At 33.4% G+C, this 24,053-nt stretch overlaps 1 pseudogene; it reads left to right on the forward strand.

Moving 5' to 3' along the window:
• Positions 1 to 49: 49 nt before the first annotated feature.
• LOC124373285 overlaps positions 50 to 24,053 on the forward strand; it is a 32,827-nt pseudogene continuing 8,823 nt past the window's right edge.

Below are 24,053 nucleotides of genomic sequence, written 5' to 3' on the forward strand. Positions count from 1 at the left end.
AAAAAAAAATAGATTGATGTTTTTTAGTAACTTACGGTAATTGTGTTGTGTTCCAAGTGTTTTTGAGGCTGAGTTGGGAGAAACTATACCAGTAATACACGCATCAGTTGCTGAATGTCGCATTATTGGCAGATTATGTGTTGGTAAGTTTGGTATCTCTTAATTCAACAAACAAATGTTTTATAAGGTAATTGTGTTTCATTATATAATAGCATGAATGAAAAACCTGGTTAAGCTTAATAGTTTTTCATTTTTTTCTTTTATTAACCTGTTATCTCACAATAGGCCTACTCTGTTAATAGACCTTATAGTATTATAAGAGTTACCTTATAATAGCAAGCTTCTTTATGAGCTACCACTCATTTAGACAATCTTTGTGCAACACTAAACAATGTAGCAAACTACAAAAAGAAACACAAATAAACAACAGGAAATTTAAAATAGATTACTAAAGTACGCCTTTAGGCTTAAAGGCATAGATCATTTGTTTTGTTCATAAAACGAATTGATATTCTGTCACTGACCTTGATGTTGTTGTTTATAAAACTACCAATGTATTTTGCTGTCTTGCTCTTCAAGACATACAGTAAGTGATGTTTACAAAACCGATATGAGGCGCATACTTTGTTAAGATTCTTATCATTTCTCCCTATTGCGTTGTATTATTTACATTTATCTGTACGCTATTGATTGCAATATTACAGGTATAATTTTTAAAATATTCATTACCCCACACTCAAAACCATTATACAATGTTTTCAATTACAATTATGGTATAAGTTGACAGATTTTATAACAAATGATCTCCAGATGTACTAAACAGTCAATGATAAAAACATAGTAAGGATAATAAATAGAAATTACATTGTAGTACTAAAAATATAAACTCTTAATTAATTATGAATAATATAAATCTTTTTACATCAATATAACACAAAAACATTGTAATACTTAACTTCAAAATGAATACACCACAAATGCAAATGCAAAACACACACACACACACACGTATTGAAATAAGCAAATATAATCAATACTTCTACATTTGTAACAGAAATTTATCACAATATATAAATTTAGTTAGAAAAATGTACATTACATTAGTTTAAATAAAATATATACCATCTTAGGTGAATTAGAAAATGCCATTTTTTGCTTCTATTGATTCAAGAAAAGGCTAGAAGTTGATTAACCATAATTAACTTGGTTGGTGAGGTCGGTAGAGTACGAATAACTAATTAAGTTTCCTATTAATAAGAACTTATTAGAAAACATATTTTAATGCATATCATTTGAAAAATTTTATGCAGCATATTGTTTTAAACATTTTACTAGTTAGCGATACACCCAGCCTATTTTTCCTTAGCACCGCTTTTTGTATTATTAAAATGCATAAATGCAATAATTTACTAATAATATTTATTTACAAAACATATTTTTCAGCAACATCTTCATAAAATGTTAAACTATTCAAAATTTTAATAAACGTCCCAAATTAACAAAATAACTTCATGCACTACACTTTTAACTAGAAAATATAAAGTGTTACAATATAATGTTCACCAATTTGTTATTCTACATTTTCTCGTTGGCCTTGATTACCAATAAGTCCAATGTTTAAAATGTTATGATTATTAAACTTTTTTTAGTATTTTAACAAGCTAGATTAAAAGTTACTCCAATCAATTTTGAGTTTTAATTTATAGGTTTAAAAATCTTGCATTTCAGCAATAGTATAAATGAGAGGAATAAATGTAATCAAATGTTTGAATATGCTTTTGTTATTTGTAACTTGCATTATGAGTTTTTTAGAGATTATGGTTGTACATATTAACATGATTATAAGATTAAGTTTATGGATAATGCATCTTTTTTACTATGTATAGATTTAAACTTATAATATCTGAACCCGTTTTCCTACAGGTAACCGTCACGGACTACTAGTCCCAAACACAACTACAGACACTGAGCTACAACACATTCGCAACTCGCTGCCTGGACACTGTGCGAATACAGAGGGTTGAGGAGAGGTTATCTGCGCCTCGGCAACGTAATCTCTTGCAACGATTACGTAGCTCTCGTCTCATCCAGACCTGGATAAGGTAGGTTTCTCACACATAATATAATCCTGAACTAATATCTTCAGGATTTCAATAATATTGATCCACTATGTGAGTGCCGTTGACGGAATATTCTTAATATTCTAGAGTGCCAATCTAAGACGTTGGATTTTTAGTCTGAGTTAGAGATAGGCAAACCTTGCACTTTTTATCAGTACGACACTCCCGTTTTATTCTGTTTTGACAAGATCCTCGGACAGGCCAGTGGCCCATGATGAACGGGCAGAATAAGGCATAGAAGGGGATCGATACATTGTAAATTAGTATCATTCAAGTAACATCTATTTTATGCCAATAAACAAAAAGTTGCTGGCTAAAGGTGAAGGTTGGAGAACTGTCTCAGTCTTGTATAAGTACCAGCCGTTCATTGGAATATAAGACTTAACTTATGTTCCAGTAACTAGTGGACAATCCCAAAAAATCTCAAGTAAAATGTGGTTTTCAATTAAATATTTTATATATTTCTAATTTTTATGTGGAGCACGATTACTATGTACTTATAATATTTGTTTGTAGAAATTGCTCTAGATTTTTACAAACCTTTTAGATATGTTTTAATCTATGAATTATCTATGTTTCTGTAGGAGACGGAAGAAATACTGGCAGATGTATTGAAAGTTGAAGTATTTCGTCAAACAGTAGCCCAGCAATGTCCTTGTGGGCTCGTAACTGTGTGTTGTCTAACCAGGGAGGGCTGGTACACCCCCAGACTTCTGCACAGGACCAGGACGAGCTTTTCACCTCCCTCCTACAAGTTCCTCTGGTGGTAAGTAATCTGTAACAATCTCCTTGTGGGTTCGTACTGTGTGTTGTCTAAACCAGGGAGGGCTGGTACACCCCTAGACTTCTGCACAGGACCAAGACGATTTTTCCTTCCTCCTACAAGTTCCTCTGGTGGTAAGTAACCTGTAACAATCTCCTTGTGGGCTTGTACTGTGTGTTGTCCTAACCAGGGAGGGCTGGTACACCCCTAGACTTCTGCACAGGAACCAAGACGAGCTTTCCTCCCTCGTAATATTGGTTAATAATTGTAACAATGTCTGTGGAATAAACAATACCTATGTATTTAATGGTATTCTCTTGCCGCCAAGAATGGATATCTATGTGCATAATCAAACCTCAATAAATGTGATGAATAATTTGTAAATAACGAAATGGGAAGTGAGGCATGATTAAGAAATAAATAACAGTAAATATAATATTACTTTACATGATTGACAGTTTGATGATATAAAACAATTATGATTATTTTCTGAAACCTAATGTTAAGAGCCAGTTACAGTAAAATGATTTTTGAGTGTTCTCTCTTAAGAACCATGTTAACCCTTGTGCGGTTTTTACACCCTTATTTTTGATCACAGTATTTAATATGTATCCAATTGCTTTTTTAATTTTTTTCATAAAGGCATATACTAGTTGAATATTTAAATGAAATAAGTACAACAAAGTTTGTTGTTTTATTCTGAATAAACCATAAATTAGGTACACAAACAAAAACAATATAAAAAAATAATCTGGATGTGTATTAATTAATTTATTTTCTTTTAAGATGAGACATCTGTCATAAACTCTGCTACTAAAAATAAAGGCATGAAATTAAAAAATTTTCCTATGGAGAAATCTCTTCCTTCATAGGAAATTTATTCTCTTTTTTCTTGGCCTTGAAGAAAGGGCCATGAGGCCCTAACTTTGCCTGTTTTAAATAAACTAATTTTCATTTCATTTTTTCATTTTTTCCTTTTACAACAGCTAGCAGGCAAGAAGGTCTACAGATGTATAATATGGATGATCATACTATAGTTAATCTTAACATAACAGAAAAGGCAAGGGCAGATAAAACAAAAATTATATACATTGAAGAAGTGTCATTCATTTTTCCTGTTGGTTCAAGATTCTACACTATACTGTGCCGTGGAACTTCACGGCTAAGTTTACTCGTACTGTGGCACATATACTGTATTGTGGTAGATCCTATTTAGTTTTTCTCCTCTTCTTGGTGTTGGTTTTCAGGTATGTTTTTAGCATATGAATGTTTGTTAAGTTCATTGCTAACTTAAAAACAAATATAATTTTCAACAAAACTTGTATCATAAGATGGACTTATAACTATGTATCTGTACCACAGGCCGGCACAGTGAACCGAGGGTCAGATGTGGTCGCTTCGGGGATGGTGGTCAACGATTGGTGTGCATTCTGTGGTATGGACCACCACCTCCACCGAGATCTCAGTCATCGAAAGTGTCCTTTAAACTTAACGAGGCTCAGCCCTCTGCCATTACCACCACGATGAGGTCTTCACTCATCGACAGGTTAGTGTTGCCGTCTTTGACTACTCCATCTTTATCTCCTAGTGGTAAACGTTTCAATTTTTTAATATTATGTCATATGATATGTAGTGATTCCATTAGTGTTTTCCACAATGTGGTTTCATACAAAATATTCTCATTGTTAGAAAACATATAAATCACGTTTTGCAAGCAATGTACTTACTTCTGTAAACAAAATTAGACTGTGTCAATTGCTCGCATGGTTTCACTTGCCAACAATTTCTGCATAACTATACTGAACATTACCTCCAGACACCAAAAACAGTCCCTGCTCAAAATGTTTATGTATACTTATTTATACTGTATAACACGGCTTATGGAAACAAACAAATTCTAAAACACCCCAAACAGGGTAGTTCATTTTATAAACATTTTGGCTAATTTCATTGACTAGCTTGGTATGCTATTTTGTTCCATATAGTTACTGTTTAAACTGTATAAAACTCCAAAATCCGTTACTCATGAACTTTGAGTAAAAATGTATAACTGTTCTGGAATGCCTATAATATATTCTAAATATATTGTAATAAATGTTTTGTTGTATCCCACATATTTTTTCAAAATATTTGAGTACATGTGTAAATCCCATGAGAAAAGTTTTTAATAATATTTCAGTTTTTCATATAAATCTACCTAGTTATTTCAACTGAATTGGAATAATTATTATAAATTTTGTTTTGACACAGGAGTTTCCTACTCTTTTGAGTCACCACCAAAAAATATTTTTTACAATTATTAGGATACCTTGTTCTTTATATTAATGAAAAGTCTTATTAAAGTGATCAGAATCAATAAAATAAATATATCCATGGTTTAGCAAACATTGGCAATTTTGTAAATTATTCACAAAATCTCTTATTCATTGGAATTACTTTGCAGATTATTGAAAATTTAGTTATCTAATTTGTCTTACGAACTATATAGAGTCATATATAGAAATATCTGTTTTAGTGTCATTAAAATAGCTCAAGTATGTATATTAATTATGTTTTAGTTTTTTTCTCTTAATTCTAAAAAACTAGACTTAAGCATTTAAGCCAGAAACCAACTTGTCTTTTTTTCATACATTAGTTCCAATAAATTGGAAATTAGCACTAAAAGAGTTAACAGCTTTTCGTAGTACTTATTTAAGTACTGCTTATTCAGTTTTTGAGATGTGTTACAAAAGTAAAAAATGCAATCGTTAAAGTCTAATTCACATTATTTGTCTCAACATTTTTAAGACTTGTCTGTTCTGGTTTTACAGCATTGCGTGAGAAGCCATTTCTACTCGTGTACAAGATATTCCTTCTCCTAAGTGCAGATTATATGGGAGAGGCTTTATAATTGAATAAAGTGTAAGTAGAAATAGATCACTATGTTGTTGATATTAACATTAAATGAACATTTTTACTTTCTTTATTAAAAATTCTTGTTATTTCTCACTACCTGTTCAAAGTTATCTGAAACATATGTGTGAAACATCATTTGAGCCCAGCTTTGTTCTCACTTTGTAGGCATGAGTCTTAAAAAATGAATTGTTTTACAGATCTGTACACAATATACATGAGATTGATTTAAGTACTAATATTTGTTTAAGACAATTTTATTGAGGCTATTTGCATTCAACTCACTTAGTTAGTTAAAAACGTGGAGTCATATTATACTTATAAATATGTATATTATATTCAAATTTTATACAATGATGAATCAAATATTAACTGGACTTTTCTATTAGAATATTTATGGGTAGAGTAAATACAATTTTAGAACACCCTATTTTTCTACATAATCTCTTTTAGACACATTTTCCTTCGTTGAATTGAAAATGATGTAATGCTCATAGATGATGAGATGCTCATCAAAGTATGAAGCTCGTAGCGATTTTTTAAACAATTATGCACAAACGTTATCACCAAATTTATATGACAGGAAGAGTAAGATAAATTCTCAGTGCAGGTTCTAAATTTGGGAAGGTACTTTCCAACTTGTTTCTCTTAATAGATATAGATTCTCTTCGTTATTTTTTTCCATATACATTTTGAAATGTTGCACAAAATGTTGTTCTTCATTGATGTCTTTTGAGTAGATGTGAGCCAAGTTTTTCTCCTCTTCTGTCACATTGTGTGAATCTTTTTCTTGGAGATTGCTGAAAATTTGGAATCTCGAGTTGAGAGCTTCGTAGCAATCCTCTCTTTTGTGCAATTGAATTATAAAATTGTCAATGATGGGCAAGAACACTCCAATACTTTTAATAATTATCCCGGTACCCCATTTTTCGCATTTTTCGCTTGTGCTGGTGTGATTGTGATTCTCTTACTTGTGCTCGGAACTTGCATTCTGTGCAGTGATAACACCTGGACCCGGGGGGGGGGGAGTTTTGTCTCCTCTCCTGTGGGGGATGGTGGTGGATGATATTCTAAGCAAAGCAGAGAAGAGGGGAACTAGGCTACTATGTTATGCTGACGACCTAGCGCTTATGATCAAAGGAAAAAACAAAGGCATGCTGGAACGCCTAATACAAAAAGAACTAAACCTCATAAGCAACTGGTGTCATGGGGAAGGTCTACGGATCAACCCATCTAAAACAAATATGATTACCTTTACCAGGAAGAGAAAGTTCCAGCTAACACAACCTGTTCTGGAGGGAATCAGCATAAACCAAACAAAAGAAGTGAAATACCTGGGTTTAATCTTGGATAAAAAGCTCACTTGGAACTCCTGAAAACAGGATATCCAAAGCGACAATGGCCCTTGTGGCCTGTAAGAGATTTTTTTGGATTTAAATGGGGACTTAAACCCAAAATGATATATTGGATTTACGAAACCATAATAAAACCAACGGTCACATATGCTGCCTTAGTGTGGTGGCCGAAAGTAGAACAAACAACAGCTGCTAAAAGGCTACAAAGTCTTCAAAGACTAGCTTGCTTACGCATCACGAGAGCGATGAGCTCCTGCCCAACACTAGCAATTGAAGCGGTCCTGGAATACACTCCTCTGGGGCAGAGGTGGTGAGAACAGCCGCTCTAAGTGCAATGAAGCTTCTAGGAACAAAGGTAATAAATGGTACCTCCTTGGAAGGCCACATGAAGATATTGCAAGTATTTCCTGAGGCTGAAATGCTAACCAAAGTGTCAGACGCAATGGTTAAGAAATACTCCTTTGACAACCCATATATGGTCTCTATCGGAAGTAGGGAGAAATGGATTAAAAAGGAGGCCTACCCTACAAAAGGAGTCCTGAAGTTTTACACAGATGGTTCACGCCTTGACTCTAGGGCAGGATACGGAATATACGGACCAGGGGTCGACATGGCTGTGCCCCTAGGAAGACATGCCACGGTTTTTCAGGTGGAGGTCATGGCAATAGACTCATGTTCCAGAAGATTCATACAAATGAGGACAAAAGGATTAAAATACCTAATACTTTCTGTTAGTCAGGATGCACTGAAGGCACTTGATACCTGTTCGTTTGATTCGAAAGCGGTCTGGGAATGTTAAGAATGCTCTAGCAGAGCTGGCAATGAATAACAGAGTAATACTCGGTTGGGTACCGGGTCATGAAGGCATTCATGGAAATGAAAAAGCAGACATCCTCGCCAAAAAAGGGAGCGAAATCCACAATGGTGGGGCCTGAGCCAGGTTGCGGGATAGCCTTCTCCAACATTAAAGCTCTGGTCAAAGATTGGGAAAAGAGGAGTAGAGCATCAGGATTAAGACTATCCAAATTGTTTATCTCTCCTTACGTTAAAGGGTGGACTCCAAGCAGCTTTTAGGCATGTTTGAACCCTTAATCTTCTTTCTGTTCTTTATTTTTGTATGTATTAATACCTCTCCCCACCTGACGAAGAGGATAGATTCCAATCCTCAAAACATTGTGTAATATCTATTGTAACATATAATGATAGCAAATGCCAGAAACCCGGTTATCCAATCAAACCTCCATCGTCAATAGCAAACGTTAAACAAAGGTCAAGTAGTTGGCATTAGTATACAGCATTAATTGTATATCGTTCAAGAATATAATCAATGAGCTTACACCTCTGTAGTCCCAAAAGACCATATTAAGAACTTTCCCTGAAGAAAGATAGTTCTTGGCTTCGAGGTCTGTACAAATGGTTTGTAAATTGAAATACTGAGCGTTTTCATTAGTAATTATCTTAGATTTACATAGTAAAATATTAGTTCTAAATTTGTCTCAGAGACATTCAAAATTTAATATTGTGGAGGTGAAATAACCTTGAAGTTAATCAAAACTGTAGTCTTCTTAATATACTTTTGGGATGCGCAAAAGGCCCCTGAAGGTTACAGTGCATGGCAATAGGCTGCCTATTAAAAGAAAAGTATGTAACAATTTTTTTTTTAAGTTGGTCACAGATGTCATAAAAAAATAACAAAACTTGCCAGATAGGCCTAGCCATTATTTTTATTCGTGATGATAAATCAGGAATTAATGTTTGGCATTTACTTAAATTGTATTTTGCTGCTGGCAGTTTATAAGGAAGAGTTTCCCAAATAAACTTAAAATAGCTCGTATTTGTCCTATTTATAAGAAGGGGCCCAAGAACAAGCCAAATAGTTACCGCCCAGTATCTGTTATACCAATACTATCAAAATTATTTGAAATTTTGGTATAACGATCAAATTAGCATTTTTTTGGAAAGTAATGGCTTCTTGAGTATGTCACAATTTGGCTTTAGGTCAGGAAAAAGCACCTTTGATGCAATAGACAGCCTTGTTAAATTTGTGCTAAATGCTTTTGAAAACAAAGACTTTGCTCAGGCCACTCTCTGTGACTTGAGCAGGGCGTTTGATTGTGTAAATCACAATGACATCCTTATGAAATTGAAATATTATGGTTTAAGTGAGAATGTTGTTAGTTTTTTTTGAATCATACTTAAGTAATCGTAGACAGAAAGTATTTGCCGAGGGAAGGTGGTCAGGAGAGCTCTTGGTTGAGTATGGAGTTCCTCAGGACTCTGTTCTCGGACCACTTTTGTTTTTGGTAGCTATCAATGACTTACCTTTCTCAGTCAATTCTAAAACTATATTATATGCAGACGACACAACCATTTTAAGTAGTAGTAATGATCTGAATGAATTGAAACAAATTTCAATGGAATCCATTCAACAAGCATCATTGTGGTTTAACTCCAATGGATTTTTGTTGAATGAAAACAAGACACAGCATATAGTTTTTTAGCCTCAGACAAGTAAATTACAATATTTATTCTGATATTGAATTGTTGGATAATGTGAAGTTGTTGGGTGTTTGTGTGGATGATCATTTAACATGGGAACCCCACATTGATCACCTATCAGCTAAGCTCTCCAGGATTGTTTACCTCTTAAGACGTCTCACGTGTTGTGTGCACACTGATTACCTCAGAACGGCATATTTTGCTTTCTTTCAATCAGTGCTCAGATATGGCCTTATTCTATGGGGAAACTGCAGTAGGATATCAGAAATTTTTACTATACAAAAAAAAGCCATTAGAATTATTGCATGTTGTCAACCATTAGCTCACTGTAAACCAATTTTTATTGCAAATAAAATTCAAACAATATTTAACTTATATATATTTGATATTGTGCTCTACATACTCAAACATCCTGAACCTCTGAAGACATACAGTGACAGACATATGTATAACACCAGAAATAAAGAAAATGTATCCATAGAATTTTATAGACTAAACAAAACTATTAATAGTCACATAGTTATTGCTTTGAAAGTATACAACTTTTTAAGACCACTTATCTTGAAATATAGTTTTAATGAATTTTAACAAAAATTGTATTCCTGGCTTTTAGTCAATCCATTTTATTCATTGAAAGAATTTTTTGACTGTAGAACTGTTAGTTTCTAGACATAACCTATTTAGTTTAATGATTAGATTTTAAATGTTAATGTCATGGTTTTTTATTTATACAAACTATATTAAAAAATTTATCAATGTTATATAATTATGTTGTTGTAATTTCTGAGGCTCTGTTTTACTTGTTGTTGTTATTTGTTTATTTGTTACATACCTGATTTAATTTGTTATTTATTTTTTTTAAATAATTTAAATTGTGGCGTGACTGTTTTGGCAACTTCATGTTTTGGGTACCAAATTTTCCATGTCTGGACTTATGCTAATTTTTTATATTTTATACATGACTTGTGTCGATGCTTGTGTAAGCTCTATGACAATAAACGAATTCTTATTCTTATTCTTATAGTCATAAACTTGTATTACCAGTACTCAGGAATAAAGAGAGATGTGTTGTCATTTGATCATGACCAGTTCAATTATTTACCGAAGAAAACAAGTTATGTATATTGTAGTTTTGAAAACTTTCTCTCCCATTCAATTTTGCTTTCTTTAATTTTCCTTCAAGTTTACTGGTTCAAACCTAGTTTGAAAATTGCTATCTTCAGTCAATAAATAAAAATGGTAACCTGTTCGCTCCCTGATGGCATACATAATGTGCAAAGTGGTTTGTTTCAGTTGACCAACGTTAAATAATACACTTTACCAAGGTACCAGCCATGCTGAATATGACTTCTCACAAATGAAATTTAGTAAGCTGCTTGAAATGGTTTTTGTTTTAATACAAAGTGGTTATAGATTAATTTATACATTAACCAATTTACTAGGTTTAAGAGCATCTTTACTGGTGGCATATGTATGTACCACTTGGTTTATGTTAATTAACCTTTCTTCTTATAAGGGACAGCCTGTTACCATGCGCGTAAGCTTCAAGGTCTTTTTGCACACCCCGGAAGTAAACCTTGAGGCAGCCAGTTTACAGTTTTAGCAGTTATAAATGCCATAATTGTGCTTGTCAATTGTAAATATGCATGGTTTTTACTGGGGGAAGAATAATATAGGCCTACTATATGTTCTGATTATTGCTCACTGTCTTCATTGTCGTATGGTCAAGTAGCATTAGTCAAGTTCCCCACCAGACGTAAACAGATAACGTTGAGCCGGTTTAGATCAGACAACACTGATAACTCTCATAGCTGCCTACTGGTAGTAGTAGCTTGTTATGATAGTCATATCACTTCTTCTTCTATGGGGCGGCCTATTGCCATGCACTTAAGCCTCAAAAGGGCTTTTTTTTGCTTCCTGCCTGTCACACAATCTACACAGTGGATTATCTTGGAAAGATAAATTATGCCTTGTATTAAATGAGGAAATTTCTCCGACAAAAGCGTCTAAACAACTTTTCATGATTTGAGGGAACTATGAGGTATGGTATTACCCTTTATGGTGGTACAAACGCTGCTATCTTGAAAGTTTATATTATAATTCAACATTTTAAATTTGAAATATCTATTATCTAAAAACAGGGTCCCCACCCGACCGTGAAACCGGGAATAAGCTGTGAATTTCGTTCACCGTGAAAAAACCTTAAATAAGCCGTGAATTTTGTTTACATACCGTGAAAATCTCTACAACTTTTGAATAAATAAAATCAACACGGGTCGTCGTCAGACGATCATATGGGAAAGTTGACCTTCGCTATTGCAAAGTAAAAAGTAGCACGCAATGTAGGGGATAGACCACGAAGTTTGACAGGTGCTGCTATCTGAGCGATTTTACTGATAATATGGTTTATAAACAAATGAGGAAAAGTAAGGGCCGGTGGGAGATGACGCTTCCGGCTCAAATCACGTGAGGCCTGTCTTTGTCTGTCGCCAGGTTCCGGGCCTTGGCTACGCTACGCGACTGTAAACAAGGCATTCTCTGATTGAACGCGAGATTAATAACACAATTTAATTACTTGATAGATTGTCGTTTAATGTAAACACTTTTCGTATTGGAGTTTTATTGTATCAGATATAGTCTATTATTGTTTTCATAAAATAAAAAAAGTATACAAATCCTTAATCTAATGTAAGGAATTTAAATTACATTTTAACTTAATTTCATTCTATTAAATCCCTTATTTTATTTAAATATTAATGAGAAAAATGCTATTCAGTACGATATCTATATCGTTGTGTGTAATGACTGTTAACACAATGTAATAATTATAAAAAATTTTAATTTATGGTGGACAATAAATTGAATTAATTTAGGGTCTTGCGTAAATAAATAGTATAATAATGTGACGGAGCAGAACCTACACGACACATATCAATTAACGCAGCGAGACCATAACTTTATAGGCCTATATAACTGTTTTAATTACCAGTAAGGTCGTTTGAGAAAACAATTTTATTTTTCATCTCTTTAGATATTAAACGGTAGTGATATGCGTTTTCCTTATCAATAATATTTTTTATGATTCCTAAGCTGCATGGATATTACGAGTGTACAACGGTTTTAAATCTTTTATGGTGAATGTGTGTTTAAATTGTATAATGTATTAGTAAAATATTACAAATGAAACGTCATGTTGTTATAAAAACGTTAAAAAAAAACCATTGCATTTTTTCTAACCAGGAAACAACAAACGTCAAGTAACTTTGTAGTGTTAAGCTTTATTACTACAAAAGTACAAATCGAGGAAGTCGTCCAAGTATAATTTTGTCGGGTTCCATACGACTACGTTAACGCTATTAATCCTTTCATGCAGATGAAAAATATATCGTACAAGGTTCATTTATTGTAATGTGGTGCAGCGTTGTTATGGTAAAAATAACCTTTGTTGTCTACTGTCAATGAGAGTGGAAGGGGAGGGGTATATCGTGTACTCCACTCCCCCATCCTCGGACAACAGCTGGTTTCATGTCTCAACATGAAAGATTTGTTTCCCCAGCTCGGCACTCCAATCTTATTCTTATTGTGAGAATTGAGTTAGATTTCATTTGGTGTGTCAGTTATTACGTCAAATATTTATTAGTTACGAACTGTATTGTGAAAATTTAATTTCTTCTGTCTTGTTGTTTGTTCTTTGTTTGTCCTTCAGAAGAAGCAGTAACCAGTACACGAGGTAAGAAAATGTTCATTCATTTAGTTTGTAGCCTCCGGTAGCAGCATTAATAGACACTTCTTTTTCTTGCAAGATAATCAGTTTTATGATCGTGATCACTGATCAGTGGCGGATTGGCCGTTGGATACAAGGAGGTTTGCAAACTTAACTATAAATAAAGCTTTTATAATTATCAAAAAGGCGAGTTCTTGTAAATTTTCGGTAGCGTAATGTAATAATTAAATTTATTTTATTTTATATTATATAAAATCTATTTATTTTAAATTATAGAATCAACCATGTTTAAATTTTAAACCAGATTCTAACAATTTAGGAAAGGATTTTGAACTAAAGAAGCCGACGGCGGCACGGAGGGTTGTCAATGCCAGCCAGCTCCATTGAGAGAGTATTAATTGTAATGGTAGGACGACAGCGATGCAACGTTTCTTTTAAAATTTATTTATAATCAAACTTATAAAACTATAACATTTTTCATATCCATGTTATAAGAACATGTATCTGTTAAAAAAAATAATATATAAATCAAGCAATATTTTTTTAAAGTAGTTTAATTATGACTAGATCACCTTTTTGATTTCATCATATGGCTGTGCCCCATTACCAATATTAAATAAAATTAATTATTTAAGCTGTAAGGATTCAGATTCACAGAACCATGGGGGGGGGGGGGGGCAGGAAACAGCCAAGGTATCAAATGATGCAATCCGAAACTGATCGTGATTCGTTCTCATTGCAGTAGGAATGAATAAGTATTAAATCTAACGTAATAAAATGAACACTTTAAAGTATGTAATGTTTTTAAAATGTAAAATTTATTGGAAAATGTTATTTTACTAACGCTTAATGTTTATTTTTATAAATAGTATATAACCTGTAAACTATTTCCTCAATTCCACAATTTGGTACTATTCGATGTTTATAACATTTTATTTCCCATGTATTCAATTTTCATTTTTATTTTGTCACACAGATTATGATGTTCGTACAAAAAGTTGTGAAATACTGTTGCCTACCTTAAACGTAAACACTGCTGACAATCAGCATAGGTCCTGTTGCGGAGCCGGTCCCCTCCTCTTTGTGGGCTATAAATAACTCACCTCATAGATCTCTTATCTATTATACGTGGCAACCTCTCTTCGTCTTTTATTTAACGAATCAATGATTTAGAAAATCTACAATATTTCACATTCTTTTTATTGTGTTTGATATATATATATATATATATATATATATATATATATATATATATATATATGGAGAAGATTAATTTGTAAGTTAAATTTGTCTAGACTGACCTTTTGAAAACCTTTTTTACTTGTTCATGTGTCCAAGTTCCTCCGGAGACCTCATTTTGCAAACTCAATTATCATTACATTATTTAATGTTGAAAGATTATTTTGAACGTCAGGATGTGTAAAATAAATTGACAGTGTACGTTTTGATATTCTTTATAATTTATTATGATTCAATGTATGTGTGTGTGCGAGCACAGGATTTCTAGATTGAGTCTAGTGCAAATAAAATATTCATACTTACGTTACTTTTCAAAACCAGTATATTTTATTTTTTATCGTAAAATGCTTTTGAAAGAATAATTCAAATATTGAATTTTTTATACAATGTACATTTTGTAGTAATTAACAAAAATGTCAGCAATATTCTCATAATTATAAAAAACGCTAGAAAATGAGAATGAATGGGTAATATTCTTAAAATAATTGATGAAAGGGTTGTAATGTGTTAAAATTTTTTGTTCAAATGTTTTATTAGGGGCGATTTCGTAAAATAAATATGCTAACTCCATTTAATAATTGTATATGTGTGATCTTGAACAGAGAAGCATTGTTTATTTCCGGTGCATTGTTTGATTAACGACGACTCTCTTCATCAGTCTAGTCACTGGCTTTGTCCATGTCTTACACAGATTATGCAGTAGTCGTCGGGATTAGATTTTAGTAAAATGCTAAAATACAAAATAAAAAAAAATATCTGCTGTTTTTTTTATTTTATAGAAATAAATAAAATCCACATATAAAATTAATCCTTTGACTTTAAATAAATTGTTACCGATTAACAATATATTGTACAGTTATGAAACACTCTTAATTTCTCATTTATTTGTTCAAATGTGAAAACTTTAACACGAACCCAAATAAGAGACTATTTATGTTTTTGTTTATCAGAACAATTACAAAAATATTTCAAATAACTAAAAACGTCTTAAGATATAACTTATTGAAGATAAGAAGCAATATCTTCTTTGTCATTTTCAATATTTACGTCCGTTGTGGTAAATATAATAGACGCGATGTGGGATGCTTTAGCCTTTGAATCGCCTGTCTCCCTTATGTCAGTGTGTCCACTGCAGACTTCGCAACTTATAATGTAAAGTTAGGTCACCAGTTGTTTTCTCTTCATCATCACTTATGCGTTATTTTTCTGTTGGTTAAAATTAGGTTATATTTGTGCCAGATTCAATTCCTTATCTTCTAAAAGTTCAAAATATTGATAAAGCACTTAACTCGAACTAGAAATTTCCAGTACTCGCACACTTGTACAATGTAAGTTTAACTGACTGTAATACGGGGTTTCCTTATTTTCAGGCCAAAATGCCACTTCATTCAAAACCGAGCTCAACAAGTTTTTCAACCATCGTACCTCCTTGAATTTCCTTGGGTCAAGGAACACCCTTCTATTAAAACAATGGCAATCTGTTCGTGGTGCAATAAAGGCATAAGCATCAGTGGGATGGGTAAAACGGCTTTAAAAAGCCATTCTAAGTCCGCCAAACACATTTTAAACGAGAAAAACAGACAGAAAAGCCTTCCATTAAATATGTTTTTTAAAGACAATGTTGCTGACAGCATTTCTCTATCAGGAGAACCTAGTAGCAGCCGAGATCAAGGGGCTATTGGGATCCAATTAACGCAGGCTTCTGGTACGGAAAGCTCCCTCAGACAGCCGAGTCACACAACTGTTTCGACATCACGTCCCCAATCCACAGTAAAGCAATATGTTATTTCTGAATCCGTGACAAGATCAGAAATATTCTGGTGTTTACAAATAGTTGTTAATCATATTCCCTTTGCAGTTGCAGCTCGCTGTGCTAAAAGTTTCAAGTTTCAATTTCCTGATAGTGAGATAGCATCAAAACTAAAGTTGGATTATACCAAAGTAGGATATTTGATCGTGTTTGGTTTGGCACCACATTTCGAGAGACAAATAGAAAAGAAACTCAAAGAATGTTCTCATATTATTGTTCTCTGCTTCGACGAATCTTTAAATAAAGTTAGTCAACGGCAACAAATGGACGTTCATATTCGTTGGTGGGATCCAGCCAACAATCATATTGAAACAAGATATTTTACATCAATATTTTTAGGTCATACCAAAGCGGAAGATCTTCTCCGAGGAATCAAAAGCGCCATTTCGCCTGACACTTTAAATAAAATAGTTCAGGTTTCTATGGACGGACCTAACGTGAATAAAAAAATGTTCAATGATTTCGAGCAAGAACTGCTAGATTCACCAAATGGCCATGCCCTGTTAAATATTGGTAGTTGTGGTCTCCACACTCTTCATGGCGCCTTTAACCCGGGAACGGTCACCCTGTTAGATTTTTTCTAACATAACTAATCGTTGTATTGAACATTTTTTTATCTGCAGTCGTAGGCGATTGAGGGCCTAGGTATGTGTCCTTTACTATATAAGACGCCTTTTGCACGTGTTTTTTCCAATGACTCATGCAGCCGGAGGGGTGGGGGTAGGATTGGAAGTGGGGCGCGCACGGACCCGCAGTCGGAATCTAACGCTCGACCAGATACGTACTGCCTATTGTTAAATTTTTTCTAACGGTGCGACCTTTTATGTCAGTGTATATTTCGTTTTGTGTTGTTGTTTTGAGTGCTGGTTTTTGTAATTTATTTAATTTAGTTTAGTTCAATGGCTAATAAATCGCATAAAGCCCTTATTTTGGGATGGATTGATGAAGTTGAGGAGAGTGAGCTTGACAACTGCAATTCTATGAATGAAAGTGATGCCCAGACTGAATACTCGGACCATAACACAAATACAGACCAATCAGATTGTGAAAGTGTGTTACAACAAGAAGACACTGTGCAAATGGAAATAGAACATTCACAAGCTGCAACTGCACCTTTAGCTTCGTCATCAAATATTCAATATGTACAAGGTCCTCTGATAAGTCAGCCTATGTATTATGTAGGGAAAGATCCATACACTAAATGGTTGGTTCACAAGCCTACAAATATTCGCAATACCAAAACCACAAAGGAAAACATTATTATTTCATTACCTGGAGTCAAATCGGTGGCAAAAAACAAAGTGACTCAATTAGATTGCTGGAAAGTATTTTTTCCAGATGAAATGATTCATCGAATACTAATTTGGACTAACAAAGAACTTCTATCAATGAGTGAGTCCTATTCGCGTGGTCAAAAAGACTGCCCACAAACTGATTTTGATGGACTTTCAGCTTTTTTTGGTATGTTATACATGTTAGGGGTAAAAAAGCAAACCATGCTCATACTTCTGAGATGTGGGCTACTGATGGAACGTCACCAGAGTACTTCCGAGCAGTAATGAGTGAAAGACGTTTTCATACCTTGTCAGAGGGATAAGATTTGACGACAAAGATACACGTGATGAGAGACAAAAACTAGACAATTTAGCAGCATTTAGGGAAGTTTTTGAGGAGTTTGTCAGACTATCTATTGCAAGTTACTCTCCAGGGGAATACGTCGTAATAGATGACATGCTGGAAGCCTTTAGGGGCAAGTGCAAATTTAGACAGTATATTGGAAATAAATCTGATAAATATGGGGTGAAAATTTATGCGTTGGTTGACTCTAGGACATTTTATACTTTAAATATGGAAGTATACTGTGGAAAACAACCTGTAGGGCCATATGAGTTAGATAACGATGCATCTAGTGTAGTAAAAAGGTTGATCAAACCAATTGATGGTAGTGGACGGAATCTTACTACCGACAACTACTACACGTCGGTTCCACTTGCTAACGACTTATTTGTGAATCACAAAATTACCACTGTTGGTACAATAAGAAAAAATAAGCCGCAAGTTCCTGAAGTCTTCAAAGATGTAAATACAAGACCTGTTTGCACTAGTGTTTTCGGATTTAAGACTCCACCAAATCATACTCTTCTTGTCTCATATGTCCCTAAGAGGAGAAGAAATGTTCTTTTGATCTCTACATTTCACACTGATGATTCAACTGATATAAGCAGCGGTGACCTTTACAAACCAGATGTCATAACGTTTTATAATCTAACAAAGGGAGGTGTCGATGTTGTCGATCGTATGAAAAAAGAATATTCTGTAAAGAGAATTAGCAACCGCTGGCCTATGACATTGTTCAATGGATTGCTAAACTTGGGATCAATCAACAGCCAAATAATATTTAAATCCAATACTGGTAATCTTATTCCCAGAAGGGTGTACATAGCAGAGTTGGCAAAACAACTGGCAACACCTCACCTTCTCAAAAGGTCATCTATTGCAAGCCTTCCATCTTCATTGAAACAGTCAATCAAAACAGTCACCGGCCAGGATTCTCCAAGACGAGAGGTACCTCAAGGTATGTTTTCTAGCATTTCCAAATATATAACAAAATATTATTTTCATTTATATTGCTATATTGTGTACTATAGTACCTAATAGAAATATAGAAATGTATTATAAAATTATAAAATATAATGTTTCTAGGAACTACCAAGTTTATATAAAAAAATTAAAAATATTTTATGTAAAATTACTAAATTAATATGTAAACAATTTTAATATAGTTTGTTTTTTAGCAGGAAACCAAATGGAGAAAATACGATGTGGCTATTGTCCGAAGAGGAAAAATAGATTCACACAGCACAAATGTGAGGGCTGTCAAACACCACTTTGTAAAGAGTACACAGCCTTCACCAGACTAACTTGTATAAATTGTAATGATGCAAACATTGCTTAAAACTTGTCTCAATGCAAAAGTAAAAATTCTGTTTGTATTGATATTGTACACTAAAAATTAAACACTTTAAAAAGTTGATCTTTTATTTTATACTGTCCAATATTTTTAGTTGTAATTACACACTTTGGTTTGGATAAAATACAGATTTTATTAAAATATTAGGACCTTCAGAGAATATTCCAATAACTAATTAATTGATACTTGGTATAAGAATACGTTTGAAAAGCTGTAAAACAAAAGGTGTCAGATGTTAGATTTTTTCTATACGCGCGACCATCTACGTAAAATATCTAGGGTGACTTCTCCCGGGTTAAAACTGGCATGAAAGCAACAAAATGGGATGTTGTGGGATTCCTTAGAGCATTGTATAACTTATTTAAAAATTCACCAGCTCGTAGAGCAGATTTCACCTACTACAGCTCGTCTGATACATTCCCTTTAAAGTTTTGTGCTGTCAGATGGGTGGAGAGCGGCCGTGTGGCTCAAAGGGCCTTGTTGATACTGCCTTGCGTTAGGAAATATGTAGATGGTGTTGTTAAAAATAAAAAAGAGCCTGCATGTCGCAGTTTTGAAGTAGTCAAAGATAATTTAAATGATAAGCTTTTGGCAGCCAAATTGGCATTTTTTATGTCAATTTGTGGTCTATTTGAACCATTCCTCAGAGAATTTCAAAATGATGCCCCAATGGCTCCTTTGCTAAATAATGAGATTAGCTCATTAGCTTTGAATCTCATCGAAAAGGTTGTAAAACAGGACCATCTGGATACGGTAAGAAATCAGATAGATAAAATGGACTTATCGCCCAACAATCTTATCCCAACCAAACATTTCGATTTGGGGTTTGCCACTAAAGATGCTCTCAGGACATGTGAACCAACATCAGATTTGGAAAAATTAAATCTTAAGAGAAACGCAAGGGAAGCTGTACTTGCTATGGTGAAAAAAATAATCGAAAAATCACCCATAAAGTACCCTTTGTCAAAAGCCATCACCTGTCTAGATCCGAATGTAATTAAAAATAATTCGGGAGAAAAACATCTTACTTCATGTTTAAAGCAATTAGTTGCGAAAAAATGGATGACTGGTATAAAGGCAGATAGTGTGAAACGACAGTACCTCAAACTGTTCTCAAATGAGCACGTATTAAATCAGTGCAAAATGTATCAAAGACATGATGAAAAACGACTTGATGATTTCTTTGTAGAAATAATAAAAGTTGAAGGTGTGGAGGAGTATAAAGATTTAAAGCTTTTCATTCAACGTCATTCTGACACTTTCTCACGGAAATTCTTCTGTTGAAAGAGGCTTCTCTGTCAACAAACAGTGTATAGTTGAAAACTTGAAGGAGGAGAGTTTAGTCGCGTTGAGAAAAGTTTGTGACAGCGTATCAGCAGCAGGAGGATTGGAGGCAATGGAAATCACTAATGAATTAGTTCATGCTGCCAAAAATTCCCACGCCCACTACTCGGAGCACTTGGCAAAACAACGAGAAGAAATGAAAGACAAAATTAATTCTGAGAAAGAGAGGAAGCAAGCTGCAATAGAAAAAAAAGAATTGGAAGCACAAAAATTCCAGGTTTTGTCCGACGCCAGGAAAAGGGCAGCTGAGTTAGACGATAAGATACAGGAACTTAGCAAAAAGTGCAAATCGTAATTCACTTTTATTCTAGACATTTTTATCAATTTCTTTATTTATGTGGACAAATATAATTTTTTTTTTGTATAAACTGGTACCAAATAACTTTTCTTATAACAAGTTGTATATAATTTTTATACATTTAATGTTTATATGTTATTCTAATTTCAATAAAATTGCCTTTTCTTATGTACTAATTAAAATGTGAACCTGTGATTATGTGAAAATTTTCCTGTGGAAGAAATCGATCGAAATAATAATAATAATGTGTTAAACAAGAAAATAATTTAATAATCACGCAAGTGTACTTCATGGACTCAAACGAGTTAGCCTTAGCCAACGTACGAATCCTGTCACCCTGCATCTTGTCTAACCTGTGTCAACAAAGTTCTCTTCAGATTTGTTGAGAATGACTGGTCACATATTGGCAATTTTTCAGAGGTTGATCAAGCCTGTGATTACTTTATTGCTAATGTGACAAACTCTCTCAATGAGTTTTGTAAAGTGAAGCAGATTAAAACTAACGCTTTGAAAATCCCACACCATAAATGGTTTACATCAGAGTTAAGAAAATTTAGAGAGTTTGTGGTTGGCCTTTATGATAGGTTCAAAAGTAGCAAGGGTACACTTAATGAAAATTACCATAAGAAGGAATATTTAGGAGCTTTAAAAGAGTACAGGTCCAAAATTAAGCAAGAAAAAATAAAGTCAAATGAAAACTATATACAAAATGCCACAAATAAATGTAAAGCAGCCTGGAATGTAATAAAAGCAGAAACTAACCCTGGCAATAACAATAAATATGATCAGGCAGCAGGCATTCAATGTGATACATTTAATGACTATTTTGTTAATTTAGTAAGTAATCTAGACATAGGTAGTGGTTTAAACACTGGTGTATTGGAAAACAATGCAATAGAACTTACAAATAATTATGTCTTGAATTCTAATAGGGCAATAGAGATCTTTAGTTGGAAAGAAATTGTAGATAGTGACATTTTAAAATTGGTATCAAACCTGAGCTCATCAAGGAGCGAGGACTATTACGGGATATCTAACAAAGTGGTAAAGGACATCATAGACATAATTTTAAGACCTCTCACCTTTATTTTTAATATGATTCTGGAACAAGGTAAATATCCAAAAGCTTTTAAGATAAGTAAAGTTACACCCATTTATAAAAAAGGAGATAAACTTAATCCATCAAGTTATCGCCCAATTTCCTTGATACCAATATTTAGTAAAATTTTAGAAGGGTGTATAAAAATGCAACTAAATCTTTTCTTTGTACAAAATAATTTGTTCTGCGATCAACAATTTGGATTCATCTCTGGACGTAGTACTGTAAAAGCTGTAGAAAGAGTAGTGGAAAAAATTCTTTTAAATTTTGAAAGGAAGTTTCTGACGTCCGCAACACTGATAGATTTGTCAAAGGCCTTTGACTGTATTTCTCATGAATTAATAGTGAACAAATTGTTTTGTTATGGTATTAAGAATAATGAACTAAATCTTTTCAAATCATTCCTTAGTTATAGAGAGCAGATGGTTGTACAAGGGCAAGACAAATCTAATTTTAGAGAAATAAAAGTGGGTGTCCCGCAAGGTTCAGTGTTAGGACCTTTACTCTTCGTTATTGCCATCAATGACTTTTAATACACTGTGTACAACAATATTGTACGCTGACGATACCACTCTCTTAAATTTTGATCAAAGTCTTGATGAACTTGTTAAGTTAGAAAACCAGGCAGTTAAAAGGGCATTAGATTGGTTTGAGGCTAATAAACTTATGGTAAACAACAGCAAAACTGAAAACATAATTTTCTCTTTGAATTACACAATATATAAAGACATTAAGCCTGTAAAGCTTTTGGGAATGTATCTAGATAGTAGGTTAAGCTGGGATTATCACATTGAAGAACTGTGTAAAAAACTGGCAAGGGTAACCTATCTTTTGAGAAGGTTAAAAAACTGTATATCAAGAAATATGCTAATTATGGCCTACTATGCATTTTTTCAATCTCATTTGCGTTATGGCATAACCCTATGGGGTAACTCTTGTAATTCCGAAAAAGTTTTTGTATGGCAAAAAAAGCCCTTAGGATAATAAAAAATGTTGAACCTAGGGCGTCGTGTGTCGAAATTTTTAAAGAACTAGAAGTAATGACCCTTTATAATTTATATATATATATTGCTGTTTAATTGGTGTTAAAGAGAGTCTTGAGTTGTTTAAAGTACGGCAGGAAGTACATAGATATCCAACTAGATCAAATTATTTTTTAGAATTGCCTCAAATAAAATTAGAGAAAACCAATAGAAGTCACATTAAAATGAAACTTAAATTTTTTAACAAATTACCTGAAAAGGCATGGACTGTGCCCCTGCAAAGTTTTAAAAAAAAATAACAGAAAGGTGGTTTAAACAAAATGTTTTTTATTCAGTGAATGATTTTTTGAACTGTGATATTAGTAGCCTAAGATTTTAAATTATTTATTCATTTATTTATGGTATTTTTAACTGTGTGTAGATTCAACTTTTAAACCCTACATTAACTTTAGTAAATAATTTATGTACTTAGTTTAGTTTATTTATTGACTGTCATATTTATTCAATTGACCTACATGATAAATATGTGCCTAATATGTATTTTTTAAGGTTTATATGCTATGATCATTGTAGATAATTAGCTATGACTTTGCATTTCTATGGATTGCCTAACGACAATAAAAACCTTGAATCTTGAATCTTGAATTTCAACAAACTTGTAAGTTAAAGAAAATTATGAGCTATGTGCCTGCTAATTATATTGAAATTTGTCTTTGTCATTGCTTTGATGACTGTTATGATTATGTTTTGTAAAAATAATATGCCTTGTTATATTCATTATGTAGCAAATCGCACATAAAATCGGGCGCTCGCCGCTCATTGCTTGCGTCGTAACCGAAGCCTATTGTTATTTCGTTCTTTTAGACGTTTCCGTCAATTCCTGCACGACCAATGACATCGTTAGTCAAATGGGAAGAAGTTTTGTATTGTATTTTACCGCTCCGCCGCGTCTGTAG

Source organism: Homalodisca vitripennis, unplaced genomic scaffold (genome assembly GCF_021130785.1).
Source record: "Homalodisca vitripennis isolate AUS2020 unplaced genomic scaffold, UT_GWSS_2.1 ScUCBcl_5253;HRSCAF=11900, whole genome shotgun sequence".
NCBI lineage: Eukaryota > Metazoa > Arthropoda > Insecta > Hemiptera > Cicadellidae > Homalodisca > Homalodisca vitripennis.